We start from the raw sequence: 5,807 nt of genomic DNA, 5'->3' as shown, positions 1-5,807 counted from the left end.
TCTTATGTGCACAGTTCAGTGTCCTCTCATTTCCCAATGTTATCATGGTGGTCATATATCCTTCCCATATATCCCTCCTTCTACCCATGTCAGCGTGTAAGCACTAACTAAATCTAAATTAATCCCTTCCATTCCCTCCCCAAGACTGCACTTTTTTTTTTTAATCTCTTGTAATTTTCTGTTCTTGCTTATTTGCTATTAAAAATGTAGCTATTTTTATAGGTTAATTATTCCAGTGAATTTTCAAGTTAAAAGATTCCCTTGAGATTTTGATTGGCAATGAATACATTGAATTTGTTAGTAAATTTTAAAAATGGAAATACTCATTATATTTAATCTTCCCATCTAGAAACATGATATGATACTTTTTTTTTTTTTTTTTACTAGCATCAGGTATGTATGGTACGCCTATAAATTTTGGGATTTTTTTTTCCATTTTAGCATGTTTTATTGCTATGACACGGATTGTATTTTTAATATTGTTTTAATGTTAAATTGAAAACATACTTTTAAATCAGTATATTTTGTTTCTGACCATATTATGGAAGTATATTATTAGTTCTATGTTTTCAAGTTAAATCTCTTGGGTTTTTAGGTACACAGTCCTCACCTGCAAGTAATGATCATTTTGTCTCCTTTCCAGTAGTTATACCTCTTACGTCAGCTTCCTGTCTTGTTGTACTGGCTGGAACTTTAGGAATAATGCTAAATAATTTTGGTGATAGAGAGCCACATTAATTTTTATATCCTCTGCACCTAGTACAGTACTTGGCACATAAAAGGTATTCAGAAAATGTTTGCTGGGGTGAATTTTCTTGAACTTGGCTGTCAGAAATCTTTAACTCTAGTTGGCAAATGAAAATTGGTATGCATAAAAAACAAGAGTACAAAATAGAAAGTTACCATGCTATTAAAATCTTTAGATAATAAACTGTTCTGATTATTAAGTGGAAGAAAAAAATTACATATATATAAAGGAACAATTTCCTCAAAGTGGTGATACTTAATATAGGGCTTTGAGAATGGATTCTGTCTGGACACAGAGAGACAGGGAGAAAGGATATTACCAGCGGAGGCAAAGTCCTAAGCAGGGGAAGCAGCATATAGAACCATGATGACAGTAGGGCGAAAGTGTGGGCCCTCCTTTTGGCATGTGTAAATATTTCTTGAAATTATGTAGAAGGATTTATGTTGGAACAGTCAGTTGGGTCAGACCATCAAGAGCCTTGAATGGCAGTCTCAGCTCCTTGGACCAGTGTTTCCCAAGGTTTTTCACATCATTAGACACATTTGTTGTTGTTATGTGCCTTTGAGTCGGACCCGACTCATAGCGACCCCTCCTTGGGTTTCCGAGGTGGTATCACTAGGAAGTAGATTGCCCAACATTCCTTCCGAGGAGTGGCTGGTGGGTTTAACTGCCAGCCTTCTGGTTAGCAGTCAAGTGCTAACTATGCTACCAGAGCTCCTATTAGGCCCATAGAAAATGTTTGTTTGTTTGTGTGTGTGTGTGTGTGTGTGTATTAAGGTAAACAGAAACTGGTTCCTGTGAGAGGTGATGGTATGGGTTGGGAGGAGCATGTCCCAGGCCTCACTCAATACTTCAAAGATTGCAGGAACCTCAGCACATCTGCAGCTCAGCCAGGGCACAACCATGTGAGGAAGATAGATCATTGCAGATTTTATCTCAGAGATTTCTCTCTCGGATTTTAATTTAAAGCTGTTTTGAGTTTTTGCCAAGTTAACCACTCCTCCCCTCCACACATGCATATACAATCTTATATACAATATATCTCCACACATGCATATACATCTTATATACAATATATCACATTCTTTTTGTGCCCAATTCAAGTATCAAGAGGTGCATCCATTTACTTCTCCTTCAAAGTTATGGCTTTTCATAGCAAGAAGACAGAAAAATCTACCTGTGTTCCAAGTTCTTTAAATTCCTACCTAGGTTTTAGTCACCAAATAGAAATTTTTGGTTTCTCTAATCTACTTCATTATTCTTATTTTCTCCTACTTGCTTTTGATTTTATGATCCTTTTGAATAATAATTACATATTAGTACTAATTCAGTTGAATTTTGACATGAAATTCTCTGAAGAATACCTTTAGTTCTCCTATAAGTAAATATATCATTTCTGCTTTCTGGGAACTAATATATAGCTCTGAGAGAGTAATTAATCAAATTGTTAGACTCCTCATCTGAAAGAGCTATTGTGGACTGTAAACCAAAGGACTTTAATGAACTGATTTGTATATAAAGGAATTTCTCCTGATTAAAGAACTAATTGGAGATACCACAGAACCACAATTTTATGATGTTACATCTTTATTGATTGTTGCATTATCCAAGAGGGTACTTCTCATGTTGTTGTTGTTGTTGTTGTGTACCGTCGAGTCACACCTGACTCATAGTGACCCCTCCTTGGGTTTCCGAGGCAGTATCACTACGGAAGTAGGATTGCCCAACCTTCCTTCCGAGGAGTGGCTGGTGGGTTTGAACTGCCAGACTTCTGGTGAGCAGTCAAGTGCCTTAGGCACTATGCTACCAGAGCTCCTATAGTGCTTGCTTTTTCTCTCTAGACATTTAATTAATTAAGAGTATAAAATAGAGTTTGATGCAGTATTTTAAGACATATTATTTGAATGCTTCCAGTTTGATTTTCTAACTTAAGACTTATTAATCATTATTATTCTTTTCACAATAGCATATCACTTCAGTATTTGGAAGATAGCTGAAGCTCTACTTTGACTACTGAAATGTTATTTGAACAACTGGCTTTTAAGGATTTATTGTTATTTTCATTCTGCTGTGAGAGTGGTATTTTGGTTATGTTTAAATATAGATGCTTTATCATGTAAAGATATATACAAAAATATTTATAGATGAAATTATGTAATATCTAGAATGTCCTTTAGTATGATTCAGAGAAGAGAGGGGGTGGGAGTAAGATGAGGTAGGATTGGCCAGGATTGTAGTTGTTAAGGCTGGGTGATGGGGTTCGTTGTACTTTTTCTCTTTACTAGTATATGTTTAAAAAATGTCCATAATCATAAATGAAAAAAATCAGAAATATAATTAATCACTTACTTGATGAGCATCAGAAACCCAAGGCTATTGAGGGTGTGAGTGGCTGTTCCATACTACACTAAATGTCACCTGCTATTTTTTATCTTTCATTGTATGCCTTTTTTTAAAACAGATCTTCAGCCTTCCTCTTCTCCCTCCCTCTCTCCCTCCCTCCCTTCCTCTCTCCTCCCTTCTTCCTTCCTTTCCTTTGTTTTTTTTACTTAGTCTCAATTGCAGCTCTCTTCATGTTACGCTTCATGTTCCCGTCTCAGGTGGATTCTGTATTTCCCCCTCTTCCACACAATGATTTACTTCTTCTAATATGCTCTGAACAAGGAACCAGAAAACTAATTATGATCACATTTTTTTCTAGGCAAGATTTTTGTGTGGACCTGAGGGATTTTTTAGAGTGTTAAACATGTGAGCTTTAGGATGTTAATTTGAGGACTTTTCTGTTGGCTGCCCCATGCCTCCTAGTTTTCAGCTATTTTCTGGATAGTTAAGGCCTACTATAAATGTTTAGATATATTGTAAATGCAGTCACTGTGTTGGGAGGTGCAGGGAAATGGTTGGGTTTTCTTAAATGCAATGATAAGGAGGTGGGTAATAAAATTTATTTTATGTACAACTCATTTCAAAGAAACATAAATTTCTAGATTTGATTATTACTTTAAGAGTCAGAAGAGTAAGTAAACTTTTATGAAAAATATATGTGTTTCTGAAGAGTAAGTTGAAGCCTAAATGACACTATATCAAAGATATTATCAATTCAGACCTACTCGACTATGACTTCATGAGTCAGGTGTGCTCATGTCTAATAGCTTCACTTGTATTCCTAGTGCTAAGTGTTATGGCTGGTATATAGAAACCATTCAATAAATATTTGTTAGTTGATTAAGTGATTGCTTATATAAATCACTTGGCTATTTTTAATTCATTAATTGAAGGAAGATGATCTGCCTGTCCCTATGCTAGATACTTGAAACATCTAGAAGATTTAGTCTCCAAACATAAGTACAGGAAGCTGTCAGCTTAGGAAAGTCATAAAGAACTGTTTATGTAAACCAAAACAACAAACCTATTTGCATGGAATCAATTCCAACCCTATAACATACAATATTAGAAGGGTCTTAGTTTGCTACAATTTGTTACACTCATATAAATGGGGAGAGCAAATTTGTTTTGTAAAAATAAAATTAAGGAAGACTTTACAGGGAGAGATGTTTGAGTTCCAACTTGAAATGTAGATGAGAATTTTCTAGGTAAACCAGGAGTGGAGGAAAGCAGAAACAGCTGGAGGAAAATGAATGTATGGTAGCATTTCAAACTTTCCAAAAGTGTAACAATTGTGATACGATAGAGAAGAGGGGACAAAATTTAGTAATAATGATTGATCAGCTGTGTGTTAAGGGATTAAAAATGACAAAAATTTATAGTCACAATGGCTGCCAATAAGCAACATCACAATAAATGGAAAAAAGATTGGAGTTTTCAAGGATTTCATTTTACTTGGTTCTACAATCAGAGCCCATGGATGCAGCATTCATGATATTAGACAACGTATTGCAGTGGGAAAATCTGTTGCAAAAGACCTCTTTAAAGTGTTAAAGAGCAACAATATCACTTTGAAGACTAAGGTGTGCCTGACCCAAGCCATAATATTTTCAATAGCCTCTCATATGCATGTGAAAGTTGGTCAGTGAATAAGGAAGACTGCAGAAGAATCAATGCATTTGATTTGTGGTGTTGGCAAAGAATACTGAAGATACCATGGACTGCCAGAAGAATGAACAAATCTGTCTTGGAGGAAGTGCAACCGGAATGATCCTTAGAAGCAAAAGTGGCCAGACTTCGTCTTACCTACTTTGGTCAAGTTGTCAGAAGGGACCAGTCCCTGGAGAAGTCTGTCATGCTAGGTAAAGTAGAGGGTCAGCAAAAAAGGAGAAGACTCTGAACAAGATGGATTGACACAGTGGCTGTGGTGATAGCTCGAGTATAGCAAATATTGTGAGGATGGTGCAGGACTGGGCAGTATTTCATTGTGTTGTGCATAGGGTCCCTATGAGCCAACTTGATAGCACCTAACAACAATAACTTGGCTACCATTCCCCGACAGGGAATAAGGAGAAGAAAGCAGAGAAAGCAGGCTGACTTGGAAAGGGGTACCTTGAAGAATGAGTTCATATTGGGACAAGTTGAACATAAAATACCTGGTGAACATCTAAAGGGAATATATGATAGACAGTTAGAAATAAGTGTATAAATACTTTGGAAAAATTACATAACAACATTTGGACTGAGTATTTTCAGCATAGTAGAGGAGCTGAGATAATATGAGTAAAGAGAATGTGTAATAGAGGTTGATGACAGAGTGTCAGTAGAAATTAGTCTTAATTGAATATCTGTGCATATTAAGGGCAGAGACCATGTCTGTTTCATCATTTTATCTGTGAAATGCATAGGACAGCACCTGGAAGTTAGTAAGCCCTCACAGCAAGATTTTTTTTGTAAGCTGTCACAGAATTTTTTTTTTTTAATGTTTTCTTTGAAAGAAGAATTTTGAGCATAGTAAGTGCTATTTACTAGGGCTAGTATGTTGTTGTTGTTGTTATGTGCCGTCGAGTCAGCCCTGACTCATAGCCAAACCAGGCCAGGAGCTGATTGTGGAACAGACCATCAACTGCTCATATGCAAATTCCACTTGAAGTTAAAGACAATTAAAACAAGTCCA

The 5,807-nt window shown here is 36.1% G+C and overlaps 1 protein-coding gene across 1 annotated transcript in view; it reads left to right on the top strand.

Annotated features, from left to right (window-relative positions):
- The window catches only part of ARL15 (ADP ribosylation factor like GTPase 15), a 465,466-nt gene that overhangs the window by 92,282 nt on the left and 367,377 nt on the right, over positions 1-5,807 (top strand). The gene's annotated exons all lie outside the window — the stretch shown is intronic.

Source organism: Orycteropus afer, unplaced genomic scaffold (genome assembly GCF_000298275.1).
Source record: "Orycteropus afer afer isolate SDZICR_OR568_19922 unplaced genomic scaffold, OryAfe1.0 scaffold00296, whole genome shotgun sequence".
Lineage (NCBI taxonomy): Eukaryota > Metazoa > Chordata > Mammalia > Tubulidentata > Orycteropodidae > Orycteropus > Orycteropus afer.
This window is presented reverse-complemented; position numbering and strand designations above follow the sequence as displayed.